Source organism: Pristis pectinata, chromosome 31 (genome assembly GCF_009764475.1).
Source record: "Pristis pectinata isolate sPriPec2 chromosome 31, sPriPec2.1.pri, whole genome shotgun sequence".
NCBI lineage: Eukaryota > Metazoa > Chordata > Chondrichthyes > Rhinopristiformes > Pristidae > Pristis > Pristis pectinata.
In genome coordinates, this window is record NC_067435.1 from 18084576 (window position 1) to 18105106 (window position 20531).

A 20531-nucleotide genomic window follows, 5' to 3' on the forward strand; every position below is an offset into this window, starting at 1 on the left:
TGAGTAAATGATAAGTCTGGTCTGTTGTGTGCCATCGCCAGGACCTTGCAGAATCTCACTTCCCTGCCCAGTTTTGGATCCTAGTCTGCACTGGTGAAGGTTCTTTAGTTGATGCGATTTAAAGATTCTGGTGCTGACAACAACGACGATTTTTTCTATCCCGTCTCCTGTCTAAATGAGGAAAAGTTTTGGATTCGTTTTCATTGTACGATTCCCTCCTGTGCATTCGATGATACTTTCACTTCTATTTTGCAGATCGTGGGTACCGGACAGCTGAATCTCTCCGAGGAACACTCTCCCTCCCGGCCATCTGCATTGCTCTGGGTCTATCCATACTGTTGTCCATTCTGACACTCGGCATTGCTGTTTCGTTGAGTAAGTTGTGTCAAAATTTAGGGACTGAATCTTGTTCTATTGTGTTTATAATCAAACTAATGAAATGATATGCATTAGTCAGCAAAGATTATTGATACAGTGGAAATGTGGCCCAAATACTAATTTGGAAAGCTGTGTGTGGAGAGAGGCACAGCATTATCAGAAACTTGCAACTCAGCTAAATCCCTCCTTCAAAGTTTCTTTTCACTCCGAAACATAGTCACACTTTAATTTAGTTTTTCCAACCAATTTTGTGGCAGTGGAGTGACGAGGATCATTCTGTTTCTTTCGCTTAAATTGTCGCAACGTCCAATTATTGAGACTGCTTTTGATGAAATCCCGCATTCATTGAGCACGGAAGCGACTGGAAGTGGGTTATATGCACACTCGGTCTGTGCAGATTCTGGCAAAGACAGATGATCCACTCAACAGCTTGGGTCTTCCTGATCTCCGTAGGTTGTGGTGTTCCGAAGTTAAATGAGAGTTTTCAGCCGCGAGTCCAGTAGTAACATATTTTGAGGCTGAGTTCCAGAATGATTGCTCCTTTCCTTTTTCTCAAATTCCTCCCTGCAAAAATGGGCTGGGTTAGGGTAGGGCTGATTATAAATCCTAAAAAGAACTGGTGAAGTGTTCAGGTGGGGAAAAGAATGTTGACTTTCTGCTGGCGACACAGAGCCTGTCACTGAAAACTCGTCATAAAATAAAAGGCTATTTGGCACATCGTGTCAGTAACGGTTGAGAAAGAGCCGCCTAACGGAATCGCAAACTCCAGCACTGTCTCCTCTTTTTGAGGCCGGAGTTCGAGACCTTCAGTACAATCCCTCCACCCCCCCCCCCTCAAATATCAGACATTTCTATCCCTGTATTTTTTTATTCATACCATCATCTTATTGAACTTACTCATTTTTATTTACTCTCCGTGAGGCGCGTCGTAATTTTATACAGCTCAAGTCAATATCCCGTCGGCATCCCATGTTCCAAACAGCAGCCGATCTAATCTTCAGAGATAATGATTTCCAATCCTGGCCACCGCCTTGTGGATTTACACTGCCCTCTCCCCAATGCAATCACGTCTTTCCCGTAATTTAGTGACGAAAACTGAAGCCAGTTCACAGTCTAAGTCCAACTACTGCTTTATACAGTTACAGCAGGCTCTCTCTGCTTTTATACTGGATGCCTCGGCTAATAGTGTCTCTCTATCTCCAATTATACGAGATCTGCAGTGGTTCATTGTCTCTGCTCAGTCTCAACACTATCGGCCTGCGACCATCTGGAACTCATTTCCAGGCTAGAATAATCAGCACCTCCTCTGAAAGGTGCAACAATGGAATATGGCCAAATCTGGGTGAAAATTGCAGCAAAATAAATTCTGTATTTTGAAGAAGGGTTTAGCTTGTAAGGGAGGCTGACCACACTCATCCTCTCCTTTACTGCCGTCGAGTCCGCCGAAGCATTATGACTGTTTCAATGCCCAACATCAGCCGCCCGCGGTATTCCAACAAATCCATTCCGTTTATGAGAAACACCAGACCCCATCTGATACCACTTGCACTGTACCTGTAACCGCATTAACCCGCTACAGCTGACCTCGCTGCCTCTGCCGCAGATGTCATTCCGAACCCCCACTCTCTTTGCGTTGTACTGCTGATTTGTGACATCTAAGCCCTGTTGATAGTTCTATATGTGACAGGTAATTTTCGCAACTAGTGGGATGAAGAGTACGGGTGGAATGTTCGGTGAAAGAGATGTGAGTGGGATTGTGCGGCTATGTGGCGGGGAGAGGATTCGGAAGCTGACAGTGATATGGGGAGGGATACTCTGGTGACTGGGACTGTTGGATTCTTTGTAGTTCGTCCATCCTAATCTCAATTTCCAGCACCAAGTCCAGGTACTTTTCGTATTAATCGAAGCACATCCGTCTTTCTCATTTCCTTGGAAGGGAATTATCGGCTTCAGCAACCCTCAGGGTGCAAATTTCTTCCTCATAAACCCTCTCTGCCTGGGACTAACCTGAATCCACCCTCCCATGATTGTGACCTTACCTGAGAGAGGTAGTTCCTCCCACTGAAGGTCTTAAGCCCTCATAATATGACTATTAAGTTTCCCCTTAGCTTCCTTTGTTCCAAAATTACCAAAATCAATCTTTATCGACACAAATTTCCAGTCATGCCAACATCCTCTATATATTCATCTCCCCATTATCAGTATTAAATAGACCTAAGCGTTTTGGGCAGGATGGACGTGGAGGTAGGAGTGAGCAACGACCAAGGCAATTCCCGTATCTATTAACGTGAGATGATCAAATTCATGCTTGTATTTCAGTATCACAGTTGAACGAAATGAAATGGTCAGATGCTGGTTTCCGGATGGAACTTTCGCAGTGGAAAAGGAACGGTGAGAGTGAAATTCAATCCAACAGTTCTGTTTGTCTCCAGTGCAGGAGACAAAAGGCTCAATATGCTCGTGACAATCGAAAATCCATCACCAATCTCGCCTCAAGTCGCAGCTTTGCGTCCTGGTCCTTGAAATACTCATCAAACCACATCCATCTTTCCAAATCATTGAGGCAGGGACATCCAGACACACACCACCCTGTGGTTTAGAAAGCTTTCGGAATATCCCTTCTCACCCTTCTCTGACTTACTTTTAACCAATGTCTCCTCGTTTTGACTCCTTTACTGAGAGAAATGTACCATACAAGTGAATCCATAAAGAGACCCCTCATAATTTGACGGATATCTATTCAATGTACACTTCGCCTCTGCTTTGCCAAAGATGTAATTCCCATTTTCACAAACACAGATTTCTAGTCCTTTCACCAGCCTTTGAATCTCCTTAGCCGACTCTCCAGTGCAATCACATTTGTTCTTGCAATGCGATGATCAGCATTGAACGCAGTTCCCATGTTGTTGCATAACTTCTGTTTTATACATTTTTAGCAACAGTTCTTGCTCTTGTATTCCATGCCAGAAAGCTGTGACCGGGTTTGCAGGGGTGGGAGTCCGGGTTCTCTGGAGGTAAATCGCTTCTATTTGAACGTGCTGGACTAAAAGCTTTGTTTCCACTTCAGTGACACAGACGTTGATTGAAAAGAAGATGTCAGACGCTCATGTACTGATGGAACTTTCCCAGTGGAAGATGACTTGTAAGTGTGAAATCCAATTTGCCGCCTCTCCTTTTCTGCAATGCAGAGAAATCTCTCGCTGTTTATGTTCTCTGATCATTATCCGAACCCTCACCCATAAACAGTCTGCAACTAATTTCCATGCTAGGGAATTTGAGCTCCTCCTGTAGAAGTTGCAGCAAAGTAGCATGAACGTTCTTCGGTGATGGTCTCGGCAACGAGAATTCTACGTCCTACAACAGAATTTGTTTTGTGTCTGATGATAAAAGAATGCCACTTCGTTTTGTTTATTATTATTACGGCTTGGGGAGGCATAACCCCAATTCTTACTTTCATTTGCGACATCATTTTTTTGAACTGTGTGTTTGGAGGAAAAGGTGGAGTATTTAGAGAAAGAGATGTGAGCCAGATTGCCGGTTTGTGCGGAGAATGTGTCCGGGAACCAACAATGATGTGGGGATGGAGATTCTGTTCAATGGGGCTGCAGAAGTCTCGATAGATTCCAGTAAATTGCTTTGGCGGAACGGAAACTATGGACAGTGTTACTGCCGGGTTGGGGTCGGTGTAAATGTTAGAGACGGGTTTCTGATACTGTGAATCGGTGACACGGTCTGGCTTCTGCAGCTTAGCTGAAGTTCTCCTTCCCCGCGTTTCGTGGGGCGTGAACCGACTAGTTAAAAGAAGTCCATCAGAGACGGAGAGGAGAAGGCTTCGGGAGTGGAAGCAGGCGCTGGCAACACAGTCCAGATCACCATTGAAAAATTATGACAGAAGAGTAGTCAAATGGCTCATCATGCCTGCGGCAGTGGTGAAGCATCAAACCACACTCATCTTTCCGAACTATTCAGTAAGGGATTCCAAGGCACCCACTTCCCTCTGGGTGAGAAGGCTTTCCTGTGCTCTCTTCGCACTCTTATACTATTTAGTATTCACGAATGTCCTCTGGTTTTGACTCCTCCACTGAGAGAGCCTTACCTTCCCATTGAATCAATGTAGGCACGGTGAATTTTGATAGGTTTTGTTAAATGTACCTTCGGCATCGATTTTTCTCAAAACAAAATGCCAATTTTCACGAAAATCAATTTTACTTCCTGTCAATATCCTCTGAATCTCCATTCAACCATTTTCAGTGCAAATACACATATCTTGTAATGTCGTGATCAGAATTGTACGCAGTGCCCATCTTTTAGCCGAACTGATGGTATACACATTATGAGCAGCATCTTTCTGCTCTTATTTTCTGTGCACCGTCTAATATGGACCTGAGAGCCGTGGCCGTAACGGGATATGTGGGAGTGTGGGGTCGCTGGAGGCAAATGGCATCTATGTTAGTGTGAGAGATTCAAAGCCTTGTTTACACTTCAGTGATACAGATGCTGGGTGAAATGAAGATGTCCGACGCTGATTTCCAGATGGATCATTCCCACTGGGAGAGTAATGGTAAGTGTTAAATCTAATCTGACGGACTTCTTCATCTCCGGTTCAGAGAGATCCCGCATTGTTCATCTCCAATGTCGATTCTCAGACTCGGACTAACATTATTTGGAACTAATTGCCAGACTGGGTAGATTCGAGATCATTCTGTAGAAAATCAAGCGGGGAATGATGATTCCGTTTGATTGAACGACACGGCAAAACAAATCTGAATTTTAGTCTATAATTTGATTTGTCTGTAACGTGAAGATGTAGCACTGAAACTGCATTAATCCTGCTTTGAACGAAAGCGAGAGCAATACTGTCGCGAAGTGGTGTCATGAGACTGGGGTTGGGGCAAGGCAGGGAAGAAGCGATTGGCATGTCTTTTGGAAAAGAGAGACGACGTATGGTGGAAAGTGACGGGCATTATAGAAGATTACAATGGGGTAGCTTGCAGGACAGGGGTCGGCGATGTGGAAGAGTAGACCGGCTGTGAGGTGGAGAATATGAGGAGGTTGAAAGTAGCGCTGAAGGCAATGGAGAACTATATGGAATTTGAGAGTGAGGGATGTGGATTTGGATGCGTGGGTGCTGTTGAGAAGATATGGCAGAGTGGTTTTTTTTTTCTGTTAGAGATGGAGACCGGGGTGGGAGCTCTGTAAATTGGTAAATTGCGATATTGGCTGCTTATTTGTCACATGTACCAATGTACAGTGAAAATGTTTGTTTTGCATGTCATCCATGCAGACTATTTTATTACAACAGAACTTTGAGGTAGTACAATGGAAACAATAACAGAATGCGGAATAAGGCGGTAGAATTACAGGGAAAATGCAGTGCAGGCAGGCAATAAGTTGCAGGACGATAGCAAAGTAGAATGTGAGGTTTAGGGTCCATCTTATCGAACAAAGGGATCGTTAAACAGCCTTGTAACAGCGTGATAGAAGCTCCCATTGAGACCGATGGTAGTAGCAATGCTTGGGAGTTTCGTGGTTTCTTCCTTTTTCACTTCTATCTGTATATATAGTAATGAAGCTGCGAAGGATGTTTTGATCCAAAAATTCAGTGACAAATTATTGTGCTATGTCCTTTGATCTGTGAGTTCCATGCCACTATCCCCACTGCCCTTCTTATTTCCCCCCATTGCCAAGTGTTGACATCATCAGCTCTCCCAGGCAGCGGGATTTTCACGGTTCCCTATGTTTGTGTGAACAGTTTCATCCATTCTGTCCCTTCCTGGTTTGCTGACCGTGGTTGCTTCACCACACAAAAGTTTGCAGCTTTATTGGGAACTGAGGGTAGTGCCTTCTCAAGGACAGATCGACTGAACTTCCTAGTGTTCTGCACTGGTCTGCATGCAGGCTTAGACAATTTCCCAACACGCACTAGCACCTCACCTACTTCTCAGTATTCGCTCCTGACGACGAGAGAGTTCATCCAATAGGCTCTAAATGGACTATTATGTACTGCTCTCCCACTGGCCTAGTGTAAGTGACGTTCAACTCTCTCACGAGCTGAGAGAACATTGTCAACATAATTCCTCTGGACAGGCTGTTTGCATGCAACGGCTTGGTTTCGATGATATAATGTTGTGTTTGGTTTTCCATGTTCTTTGGTAAATATAGAAATCCCGCTTTAAAGGGTGTTTTAACAATCCTCTACTGGGTAACCCTGAACAGGGTAGTGTACATTGCTGACTTTTTCTGGACCTGAAAAAGGCAAAACCCTGTGTTTTCCAAGTGATAGACTGCTGAGAACTTTGAGGTTAACCTAAAAATGTCGTCAACTGAGATTTCATGAGGTCCCTTTGAGTTAGCTACATAATGAACGTCATTGGTAGATTGGCGAAGAGTCGTGACTTCCACCCATTATTTGAGAAAATGTAACAGTATAAGGGTCGGTCTGTCTGTCTGTCTGTCTGTCTGTCTCTCTCTCTCTCTAATTGACTCAAAGCCTGAAGTACCTGTACTGGACATTGGGTTTCACCTTTAATATTATGATAACAGATTTGATACTGAGTATCACTCTGCTCTCAGAGTAAGTCTTGAATGTGGGCGGAAATGATCTTATTGGGAGACACGGCCCCATGGTCTAAAATCTTGCTCTTCTTTCAGTTACAGGATTCCTTGAGGATACAAGCAGTTCACTCTCTAAACTTCAGGTGGATACCTCAAGGCTGAGGAACAGTAAGTAAATTAATTATCTTAGACGTCGTTTATTTCCAATCATTCATCCTGGAACTATCTGAATGGTGACATTGAGATGGGTAGATGGATTTTTGATTCTGTGTAAGTGCTATTCCCAGGGTGTGCGTTGGGATTTAATGTGGTCACGTTATGATTCATTGTCTCTCCCCTCTATTTCAGAATGACAGAAGCAGGTAATATGACACCAAGATAGGTGGAGGAGCAGGAAGTGTTGAAGAAACAGAAAGGTTACAGAGAGACGTGGACTGTTTAGGAGAGTGGGCAAAGAAATGGCAGATGAGATACAATGTCGAGAAATGTGCGGTTGTACACTTTGGAAGAAATAAACGGGGAAATTATTATCTAGATGGGGAGAAAATTCCAAATTCGGAAGTGCAAAGGGACTTGGGGGTCCTCGTGCAGGATACCCTAAAGATTAACCACCATGTTGGACAGCAGTAAGCAAAGCGAATGCTATGCTGGTATTCATTTCAAGAGGAATAGCGTATACAAGTAAGGAGGTGTTGATGAGGCTCTGCGGGGCACTGGTGAGACCTCAGTTGGAATACTGTGTGCAGTTTTGGGCCCCTTAGCTTATAAAGGATGTACTGATGTTGGAGAGGGTTGAGAGAAGATTTACGAGGATGAATCCCGGAATGCAAGGCCTTAAATACGAGGAGCGTTTGTCGGCTCTTGTACTGTATTCATTGGAGTACAGAAGACTGAGAGGGAACCTCATGGAAACATTTCGAAATGTTGAAAGGACTAGACAGAGTAGTTAGAGACATAGAAACATAGAAAATCTACAGCACCATTCAGGCCCTTCGGCTCACAAAGCTGTGCCGAACATGTCTCTACCCAAGGAATTACTAGGCTTACCAATAGCCCTTTATTTTTCTCAGCTCCATGTACCTATCCAAAAGTCTCTTGAAAGGCCCTATCGTATCCGTATCCACCACCATTGCCGGCAGCCTATTCCACGCACTCACCACTCTCTGAGTAAAAAACTTACCCCTGACTTCTCCCCTGACTACTCCCCAGCACCTTAAACATATGTCCTCTTGTGGCCGCCATTTCAGCCCTGGGGAAAAGCCTCTGACTATCTCCCCGATCAATACCTCTCATCATCTTATATACCCATATCAGGTCCCCCCTTATCCTCCGACTCTTCAAGGAGAAAAGGCCGATTTCCCTCAACCTGCTTTCACAAGGCCCACTCCGCATTCCGGGCAACATCATTCTAAATCTCCTCTTCACCCTTTCTATGGCTTCCCCATCCTTCCTGTAGTGAGGTGACCAGAACTGAGCAATGTGGCTCAGTTGCTTCCCTTGTTGGATGAGTCCAGGACAAGAGGGCACAGTATTAGAATTAGACAGAACCCGTCCAAAACAGAGATGAGGAGAAATTTCTTTACCCAGAGGGTAGTGGATTTATGGAATTCGTTGCCACATACAGCTGTGGAGGTCCGATCATTGGGGGTGTTTAAGGATGAAATTCTTAGGTATCTAGTTAGTCAGGGTATCGAGGGATATGGGGGAAAGGCCGTGAATTGGGGACGGATGCGTGAATAGTTTAGCTCATGGTGAATTGGCGGAGCAGACTCGATGGGCCGAATGGCCTACTTCTCCTCCTTTGTTTTGTCATCTTTTGAATTGGAGAAAGATGCCAGCTGCCTCAGGAAGGTTAGAATTTGAGGAGTGGAAGTGCAGAGTCCCTGTGCCGAGAACTGGTCCAAGCAAAGAAATTGCTTGGATTAGCGTCGGCTGGGCTATCAGCATCTTGCACATCCGGAGTGCGGACTGAGCTGCTACTCTGTATCAGGGCCTGAAGTACCTTATTGCGTTTTTGTGTCCCCTGCTGCCTGGGAGCTAGCCCTGGTTCACAATCAATGCCTCAATATTGACGAGTATCTCTCGGCCCATGTAATATTGGCCAAGCCCTGGATTGCCGTGAACCTCCAGGAATCACAGCTTCGTTTCCAGCACACTGCTGTGACCAACGCCGGAACAAAATCATGGACTCAGATGAACACAACAAGGATTTTAATGTTCTTTTAACTCAGGAGTCCTGTGACAATATTATGCTCATCAGCAACCTACTTGCACTCCCCTATGCTTCACTGCATCAATATATTCACTTATTCGTTGCAGAAAGAGCACATTCTCAAATGGTTCCGATGCTGGAACCGCAGTAACATGGATTTATATGACACCTTAAGGCACTTCAGGGTTAATATTTGATTGACAATTGTTGTTGAAATTAACCCATAAACACTATTGGTCCGGTTTGTTCCTTGTATTGTCAGACATTGACTGACTGCATCCTGTTGATCGCGGATTCTTGCATTCTAACTTTGCTTTTTCTCATTCTCTTCTATTTCTCTCATACACCCGCTTTCATATCTTTCTCTCACTATCACTCTCTCTCTCCTGTCTCTGTCAATTTGCCTGTCTCTCTGTGTCTGTCTGTCTGTCTGTCTCTCTCTCTCTCTCTCTGTCTGCTCTCTGTCCAGCTCTCTCTGTCCCTTCTTGTGTCTCTGTGTCACTGTCTGCTTTTCTGCATGCCTGTTTCACTCTCTGTCTGTCTCTCTGATTGTCTGTCTGTCTCTCTCTCCCTTCCCCCCCCCCCCTCTCTCTCTATGTTTTGCTGGTGTGAGTGATCGCTTAATCAAATTGTAAAATTCTTTCAAAATGTTAACGTGTTCCTCATGGGTTGGGGTTTTCAATATTTTGCTACAATGGGCAGTCTTTTAAACACATTCAACAGAACTATAACAGGAATAGAAGAAATTTACCTCATATTCCACCGAGTTAGTCCAAAACCCAACAGAATGAACGTTGTTTTCTAATTTTAGGCAATCCACACCCCCTGTGTTCTTTTTTGCTTTCTTTTTGATCAAGCTCGCTTCTCTCATTTGCATTCTTACCAACCCTTCGATTTTGATCCCACTTCCTTTCCCCTCCCAACCTTTTATCCATCCAGCAATTACCAATTCCCAATTCGCATTCCCACTTCCTTCCCAACTGGTCCCATCTGCGCCTTGTAATCCCACCCCTATTTGGTTACACTGATCATTTTCGTTACTTCTCAGAATCTGGAATTTTCCCCCTTTATTGCCCTATCACCTTCCAGCCCCAGTCCCTACCTCTCTCCCTACGTGTCTCCATCGGTCCTTCATCTTCCTGGCTGGTGTGAGTTCCACCAACAGAGAACTATGGACTTGGTGGAAGAAGAACAGAGGAATACAATTCCTGAGAAAACCAATCGCTTTTTCGGGTGTTAGAGCAGATGAGTCAAGGCAAGTATGCTCGAGGATGTTGACAGGTCTAGAGGGTCTGAGTTATTAGGAGAGTTTGAATAGGCTGGGTCTTTATTCCTTGGAACGTAGGAGAATGAGGGGCGACCTTGTAGAAATGTTTGAAATTATGAGAGGCTTAGATAAGATGGATGGTAACATTTTCTTTCCCAAGAAAGGGAAACCCAAAGCTCGGGGCATATATTTAAGGTGAGGAGACAAGATTTGAAAGGGACCTGAGGGGCAATATTTCAAAGCAGATGGTGGTGAGTATATGGAAAGAGCTGCCAGAGGAAGTGGCTGAGACAGGCACAATAGTACAATTTAAGAAAGACTTGGATCGGTGCACGCAGGGGCGGGGATATCGGTCGAACACGGAAAATTGGGGCCAGCTGTGTGGTCAATGTGTTCGGCATGGATTCATTGTACCGAAAGTCTTGTATCCATGCTGTATTGTTCCGTGAATCTACGACTCTATGCAGTCGATGCTCCGGCTGTGGAAGGAGCTTTCTCGATTTGGTGCAGATTTCCCGGCTATAACTGATCTCGGCTTCAAGTACCACCATAAGGTCACGTGAGGTCTGGTTCAGTGTCACTATGTTGGCAAGCAGAGTGACCGAATTTATCCTGATTTCCTGATTGGCTTTATGAGCGGCCGGTTTGTATCCCGCGGTCTGGGTTCCCCCTCAACAGGAAGCATCCCTCTCTATCCACGTACTCAGTGAGTTTCATCATGTTAATTGTGGCTCCCTCAGTATTTACTCCAGAAAAGTAAAGGACCATTTTGTCGCGTCCGTCCTGATATCTGTCCTTATTTCAGCGGCTTCAATCGTCCCAATAGTTTCCCTAGCGCTTTGCTGTCCATTGTGTAATACATTGTGTAAAGTGCTGACTTTGTGCGAAACGCTCTGCCGATCACTGAAAGGAGAAACCTGGAGCTGGCACTGTGCTTCCTCCGGAAGACTTCCCTCGGACTGCGCTTCCAGATGTTCCAGTAATATCCGCAGCGACAGCAAACCCTTCCGCAGAGTTCCAGCTATTTCTGACTTTGACCTCATTATCTTCACAGATCCAACTTCCTATTCTGATGGATGGACTGTGTTCCAGCAAAAGCAATATCACATGTCCTCAAGCAGTGAATCCTGGTCGAGAGCCCGGGAATCCTGCAGGCAAATGGGTGCCGATCTTGTTGTCATTGACAGTGCCGAGGAACAGGTATGAGTTTATGTATGATCAGACTGACCGACAGTTGTAGATTTGTTGCCTGCTCACTGATGATGTAGAGCCACAAAAACAAAGAAGGACCATTTGGCCCTCAATCCTGGGCTGCTGCTAGCTGTTCATCGGATTAATTTCCATTTAACATTCATTCCCGTTCGTTCCCCAATTCCATTTCTATTTCTTTTTCAACACATTTACAGCCAAGCAAATTACAGTCTCTGAAATTCCATACCACAGCGGCTCCGAAACAGTATTCTTCCTGTTTCTGCTTGATATGAAAGATTTATGTGCCTCGGCCGTGTGGATTCACATGATCCACCGTCTGAGCGCAGCCACCTTTGCACATTGATTGACCAGTCAAGATTCTCTGAGGCTCTAGGGATTATAGACAGTCATTTGTGGGACCTAAAGCCGTTCACCCAGGAACGGCAGCAAGAGTGGGCAGGACTCCTTGTGGGCAGGCTTTCTCCAATTGTATCCTTGATATATCTGGCCAGATCTGCTAAAGGGGCATTGTCTTCACTGCCAATATTCTTCGGCTTTTCTTGCTGTGGGAAGGCCTTGTTGTTGGCAGTGTTTCGCCAGCTGAAACTATGGGCAGTAAAAGCTGCTACTGATGGACTTTTCTTATCAGGAATGACTCGTACCAATCCCCGGCCGCGTAACGACACGCAACTCGGATCCCATCTCCAAACCTCTCTCCCTACCACCCTGGATTCCTCGTACCAATGCGTGAGCTAATTCCCGGATTTGCTCAATAATTAACGCAGTTGCCCAAAACTGGGACTCTGGAAGAATCAGCCTCACAGTCGCTTTTTCATGGCAGATGGCCAATGGCATGAATGGTCACAAACCAGGTATTGGATCCAGATATCGACTGGCAAGTGGATCGAAAAGGAGGGGGCCTGCTCGTGGTGTCAGGACTGACATTACCAAAAACAAGCGTTGACTTGCATTCCTGCAGCATCCTCCCTGACCTTGGGACATTCGAAGTACTTCTCAATTAACGTGCATTTTAACGGTATAGCCTCAGATGTAACATGCAGATAACATGGTGAATATGCACGGAGCAAGGTCCGAGAAATGCCTATAAAGATCAGTTTGTTTTGCTGGTAGAATTGTTATAGCACAGGGGACAGTTAACCATCGAATTTCACCCGGTTCTCATTAGAATGGTGTCAATCGCCCATTATCTGCTTTACTCATATCCAGAAACTTATTCCCAAATCAGTGCATGTCCAATTCTATTTATTCCATTTTGACAAGAGCTGTTAATGATGAAGTCCATGCCATGACTACTCACCGCGAAACAATTGATTTTACTCATTTCCTCTTCTGCAATCACCACGGCTGTTAGATCTGTGGCCCCTCATCTATGAACCTTCAATGAAAGGAAACATCTTCTCCACATTTATCCGGTCTAAGCCACTCATGATCCTGTACGCCTCTGTGAAGTCAAGTGTCGTGTTGACCCTCTCTGCTCCAAGGAGAACATATCATTTCCTCGGCATCTGGGCAGATATTAGTTTGATTAAGAGTGCAGTTTCCGCTCCTACCACCGCCAGTACCTGTACTGCACCAATTGAAGGAGGGTGCTGGGCCCTACAAACATCCCAGTGCAGAAAACGTGTTCCCCTAAATTGGCTGCCGAAGCAGTTCTAGGGTGTGCACAACAATGCCATCCATTGGAGGAAGTGAGAAACTGTCCAGTGTAACCAGCTTACAAGAACAAAGGAAAAAGACAATTCCCACGACATCAAGAAAGTGCAGGTGACCGTCCTATGAAGAATTCTCAAGCAGCGCTTACACGCCAATAACGTGCTTACTGATGCTCAGTTTAGGTTTTGCCAGGGGAAGTCAGCTGCCGAGCTCATTGAAGCGTTAGACAAATAAGGCCCATTATCTCAGTACCAGGACATCGCTGCAGGAGTTGCACACGACAGGGTCAACGACTCTGTGATCTACAGCTCCTTTGTCATGGACTTTTTTCCATTCTGAGGACAGAAGTGGGGTTTTTAAACTTGATGACACAAATTCAATTCCCTTTACAGATCCTCAGCAATGGAAACATTCCTTGCCTACATGCAGCAAGATGTAGGCAGATTCCAATCACATGCTCATAGTGGCCTCTGATGTTTGCGCCTGATAATGACATTTTCAAACGAATGTATCCATCCAGACGTGATATTCGATGGATTTAGTATCGTCGTCCTCACAATCAATAACCTGGTAGCTACTTTTGTCCAGAAATTCAAGGGGTTCACTGTGGCTATAGGAACAATTCAGAGGCTGCGTAACATGTTTCAAGTGCCTCAGCTGATTGCCTTACAAATCCTTTCTTCCATTAAAGATACACAAAGCAAGAGTGTGACTGAATACACCATACTTATTTCATTGAGAGCAGCTCCGAAAAAGTCTCAATGACCTCAGCACTATGTCGGCAAAGGAAACTGCTTGATTGGAAGGTAACAGCTAGTCTAAAATCCCTCTACTATCGCCATCGACTAATACATGTAGATGCTTTAATCGCAGCAAATAAGGCCAATACCAGCAGGCACAGAGGACACGGCTACCTCCAGAAAGCTCCACCAATTGCTCTCAGCCCTGACGTCAATGAACTCTGTCCCTTGCAGCGGCATCTCTGCTTCAAAGCAGCACCTTACTGTCGCAGCCGTAAAAAAATCATCTTCGATTCTACCCTGCTGGCCGACATGGGCATTGAACTCTTGATCTCTTAAAGCTGGCAAAGGTCTCACTAATTGAAGGCTTCCGAAACCACACGCATCCAATTTTTGCAGAAAAATTAGGTGTTAGTAAGTAAATACTTGGTCCTCTCTCAGAAAGTTTCCAAGTAAAGGGATGGGCAGCAACACTGCCAACAACCATATTTGCTTCTCATGGTGAATTTTTCTTTTCTCTGACAGGACTTTTTAAAAAACCAAATCAGAACTCGTCACTGGCTTGGCCTAACTGATTTTGCCTCTGAAGGTGATTGGCGCTGGGTGGATGGAACGGAAATTTCTTCCTCTGTAAAGTGAGTTACCTCTGCAGTTCCATGCTCTTTATCTGTGGCTCTGAATGTTAAGCAGAAAGTAACTCCAAAAATGCACCTCAAAGAAGAGACGAGTTGAATAATCACTCTGCGATCTCTGTCCACTCTTAACTTCACACGGCCAAACATGCACTTAACGACATCTTCCCCACGGCACTGTTTAATTGGGCCAATCACAACACAGTTGCTGGAAAATTTCTCTATGACGTTCCTGTCATTCTGTCCCTTGTGAATGATGTGACTTGTGCCGAAGGACTTTTCAGTGATTGGTAGATGTGCACAGATCAACTTCATTCAGAAATGGATGAGCTGATAGCATGGTCTCTCAGCACTGAGCGTGCTCAGTACAAAAAGCAGAGGTTATGCAAAGCAAAAAAGGAATTACACCAAAAGACATAGGAGCTGAATTACACCATTCGCCCCATCGATTCTTCTCCGTCATTCGATCATTGCTGAATTATATTTACCCGTCAACCTCATTCTCCTGCCTTCTGCTCGTAAGCTTGGACGCCCTTACTAATTAAGAACCTATCAACTCCTCTTTAAATATACCCAATGACTTGGCCTCCACAGCCGTCTGTGGCAATGAATTCCACAGATTCACCTCCCTCTAGCTAAAGAAATTCCTCATGATCTCTGTTCTAAAGGGATGCCCTTCTATTCTGACACTATGACTAATGGTCTGAGACTCTCCTACGACTGGAAACATCCTCTCCGCTTCCACTCTATCCAGGGCATTCAATATTTAGTAGGGTTCAATGAGATCCCCCTGATCCTTCTAAACTCCAGTGAGTACAGACCCAGAGTCATCATACGCTCTTCACAATCTAACCCTTTCATTCCAGCATCATTCTCGTTAACCTCCTCCGGTCCATCTCCAACGCCTTATAAAGAGTCAGAATTTCACCCTTGCGTTTATATTATTAACCATACAGCACAACCATAGAACCATACAGCACAAAACAGGCCCTTCGGCCCACATATTACTGTCAAAATGAATCCTAACATTGCATTTGCCTTCCACACTCTCGACTCAACCTGCAAGTTAACCTTCAGTGAATCCTGCACTCGGACTCCCAAGTCCCTTTTCACTTCCTATTTCTGAATTCGCATCAGCATTTAGAAAATAGTCTACGCCTTTACTCCTTGTACCAACGTGCATAACCATATACTTCCCTACGCTGTATTCCATTTGCCACTTCTTTACCCGTTCTCCCAACCTGTCCAAGACCTTCTGCAGACTCCACGCTTACTCCACAGTACCTGCCCCTCCACCTATCTTTGTATCATCGGCAAATTTGGCCACAAAGCCATCAATTTTATCATCTTAATAATTAACAAATAACGTGAAAATTAGCGGACCCAACACCGATTCCTGCGGAAAAACACTTGTCTCCGGCAGCCAACCAGAAAAAAAAACCTTATTCCTATTCTTTGCTTTTTACCAGTCAGCCAATCTTCTATCCATGCTAGTACCTTTCCTGTAATGCCATGGGCTCCCATCTTGTTCAGCAGCCTCATGTGCGGCACCTTGTCAAAGGCCTTCTGAAAATCCAAGTAAATCAAATCTTCTGACTCTCTTCTGTATTTCCTGCCGGTTACTTCCTCAAAGAATTCAAATAGATTTGTCAGGCAAGATTTCCCCTTAAGGAAATCATGCTGACTTCGGCCTATTTTATCGTGTGCTTCCAAGTACCCCGAAGCCTCATCCGTAATAATGGGCTCTAACATCCTACCAACCACTGAAGTCAGGCGAAGTGGCGTATAATGTCCTGTCTTTTGCCTCCCTCCCTTCCAAAAGAGTGGAATGACAGTTGGAATTTCCAGTGCTCTGGTACCATTCCTGAATCTAGTGACTATTGAAAGATCACTACTCATGCCTCCAGAATCTCTTCAGCAGCTTGTTTCAGAAAACTGAAGTATGGTCCATCCGATCCGGGTGACTTAGCTACATTCCGAACTTTCAGCTTCCCAAAAGCCTTTTCCATCGTTCGAACGACAACATTCACTTTTGTCCCCTGAATCTCTCGAATTTCAGGCATGTTGCTGGTGTCTTCAGCAGTGACGACTGACGCAAAATTCTTATTCAGTTCGTCCGCCATTTCTTTGTTCCACATTAATTCCTCTCCAGTGACATTTTCCAAGGGTGCGATGTCCACTTTTGCCTAGCTTTTTTTCTCTTCAAATATCTGAATAAACCTCTGGTATCCTCTTTAATATTATTGGCCATCTTAACTTCATATTTCAACTTCCGTTCTTGTTTTTTAATTGCCTTCTGTTTCTTTTTAAAAGCTTCCCAATCCTCCAGCTTCCCACTACTTTTTGCGATATTTTATGCCCTCTTCAGCTCTTATGCTGTCTTTGACTTTCTTGTAAGCCACGATTGTCTCATCTTCCCTTTAGAATACATCTTCTTTGGGATGAAACAATCCTGTGTCTTTGAGATTACTCCCCAAATCATCTGCCGTTGCTGTTCTACTGTCATTCCTGTTAGGGACACTTTTTTATTATCAAGTTTGGCCAGCTCCACTCTCATGCTTCTGAAGTTGCCTTTACTGAACTGTAATATCGATACATCCGATTTTAGCTTCTCCCTCTCGAATTTTTCGAACTGGATGAGACAGCAGGATGTGACAGAGAATTACCTTAAACATTCGCAGTTGAAATGCTGTCAGTCTGTGACAGACCAGGACATTATAACATGAGGAATCACCACTTAGGACATTTGCGAAGTGTTTCAGATTGTTATTTTCTGTGTGTGGTTTGTGCAGATAACGACAGTATGTGTAATAGGTAGTTATGTAACATTACAAAACTTTATTTACCTTGTGATATGATTACTGATACCCAGTTGTTTCAGTGACAGTTCTTGATTGAGTAGTACTCAAGATCATAACTGATCCAAAAGCAAAATCTGCATCTGCTGGAAATATGAATAATGTTGAAAAATCACTGTTGACAGATAGGGAGCTTCTGTGGATGTGGAAACAGAATTAGCATTTCAGCTCAACAAACATTAATGATGAAGGGAGCTCAGTTGTAAGTTCTTTCCTTACACGATCTTGGTCGCATAATTTTTAGGATTTGGGCCTGAACGATTTTAAATCACAAGGTAAGATCCCATGTTTTTGGAGGTAACATTTTGTCATGGATAGAAGGTTGGCTTACGGCTGGAATCAGGTGCCGAAAAGGGGATGATTTCCTTGTGGTCAATCTGTGACCTCTGACCGAATACACGGATTTATAATGGGATCCCACATGATCACAATATGTATTAGAAACTTGGAACAAAGCAAATAATCCGCAGCAAATATGTGGACAACACAAAAATTACAAGTAGAATGTGATGAACGATTTTGTTCCAAGTGCATGACAGTCATTTCACCGAAATAGTTCGCAGAATATTCACCATGGGCAGATTATGCAGGGATTGTCCTTCAAGGAAAGGCTAAACAGGTTGAGACTCAATAGAGTTTAGAAGACTGTGACACAATCTGAGGATGTCCCACTGTTACGTACCAGCAACAAAAGAAACACACCGAGTCAAGTATAAGTGATAGAACTATTTTATTAATAACTACCTACGATAATAAGGAAAATATAAGTAAAAATGTTAGAATGTTAGAAGGAAAAATGTTAGATCTTAAATATTAACCCCAAAACTAAACTCGTAGCGTGTGTGTGGCAAATTTACAAACTCCAAGTCCAGGAATAGTTCTCAAAGTTCAGGTCAGCAAGTCGTAAGGTGAAACGTGAGCAAATGCTTCAACAAAACTGACAGAAGAAAAGACGTGAAGAGAAAATAGAGACATTACAACATTCAAGTGTTCCACGATCAACCCATACGACACCTCAGTGTCTACTCAGAAGTGACTACTCCACTGCTTTGTTCCTAAGTATCTGCCACCCCGAAAAGCATTCGAATCGTGGCCGTCCACACAAATACCTGTTTGCCACTACAGGTTAACGACAAAGTGGACTCCACAGGATTATTCCAAAAATCCATACGTGGTTTGTAGTAACAGACACAGTTATTGTTTTTCATCTATCGATACAGATATCAGCAGGCTGGTCTCTCTCTCTCTCTCTCTCTTCTCTTCTCTGACTGACTGCTTGAAAAACGTCATCACGTCCTTTAACTTATGTTGTCCTAACCACGCCACACAAACACACACACACACACACACACACACACACACACACACACAAACACACACTCCCCCCCCCCCACACACACACACACACAGAGTGCTAGGTTTAAAAGGGACATTCACCAATAGTAACAACCCGTAACACCACCAATATGGAAATTACACAGAAGAGTCATTGTGGATGACACGGACCAATTATTCCAATTCCATTACTTCGCTTTATAAGTTGGGCAGGGTAGGGCCTGATGTCCAGACCTCTTCAGCTGTTTCATCCTGCCATCATAAGTATAGAAGTGAGTATGATTTTCAATGTCCACTTCTATTCACAGATCCACCCAAAATGAAGTAGACGTTGGCTGTATGCAGCAGGACCTGGGCATCGCTCAGGTATGAGCTGATGCAGCAAGATTTGTTCCCATTTCCGCTGCAATCACTGCCACAAAGCAGAGTATCCAGCAACTGACCATTACAATGAATGTCATTACATTTTCTGTGAATCCCAGTCCCACCCTCATCATTAATATCCTGGGCGATTCTGTTCATTTGAAACAGAACTGGATCAGCTGCCTAAAAGCTGTGCATATTCGGGTCGGTCGGCGACCATGTATGCTGACTCATCCTCTTGCTCACAAAAGCCTTTTACACAATAAGCAAGAGGAAGTGAAGATTGCGATGGGAAGTCCCTCCAGTTGACTGGATGGATTCAGCTCCATCAATTCTTATGAAACACAACTTCATGCAGGACAAATCAGCAGACTTGGGAGGCAGCACATTGACCATTTGCATCATTACTTTCTCCACTACTGGTGAACGGTGGCTGCATGTGTACCATCCACAAAATGCGCCTTCACCATATAGAAGGGCAAAGATATTTGGTTCAGGGGAACACGGTCAGCTGCAGGTTCCCTTACCATTCTCAAACCATCTTGACTTGCAAATAGTCAGCTTCCTTTAAGCTATATGGTGGAAACCTCGTGTATTTGGCCCAGTGGCAATGAAAAATCAGCATTAAATTTACGTAAGACCATAAGGGTGTTCATCCCTACATTCTCAAGGTTACTCAGCGATGGAGTGTAAATATTCGTCTTGCCAGCGACATTCATTAACATGAATACAGAAATAACACTGAGATTGAGGTTGGTATCATATTATTAATTATACTCTAAATATTGCATTTTTAGCTTTTGGAGTCAGGGGGAACCTAATGATGCGCAGGACGAAGACTGCGGGGAAATGTTTGATAATGGATACTGGAATGACTTATCGTGTGAAAATCCTCAACATTGGATATGTGAGAAACCAACACAGTGACATCTTCCTTGATGTCACATATGCTGCAAATTGGGAGGAGAAACAATCTGCCTATGTTGAGCTTGTCTTCGAATTGTTACAACACAGAAGGAAGCCGGTTGGCTCATGACATCTGTGCAGTTTCTGAGGAGTGATAAGTCGCGTCTTCCTACCCTGTTCTCGTCGCGCTACAAATAAATTTTCATCAGCTTCTAACCGAATATCTTCTTGAAATGCTTTGTTCGTCTCTTTCCACCTTTCCTGCAGCAAGAAGCTTTACGTTTTAAATGTGGAAATTATCTAAAATGTTTCTTCCCCAAGCACACCCCATCCCTCCCAGGATAGCTTTCACCCATCGCTTTGAGCTGACATCTCTATCAGATCTCCCAGAACGCTCTGATGGATGAGAGCAAATGGTAA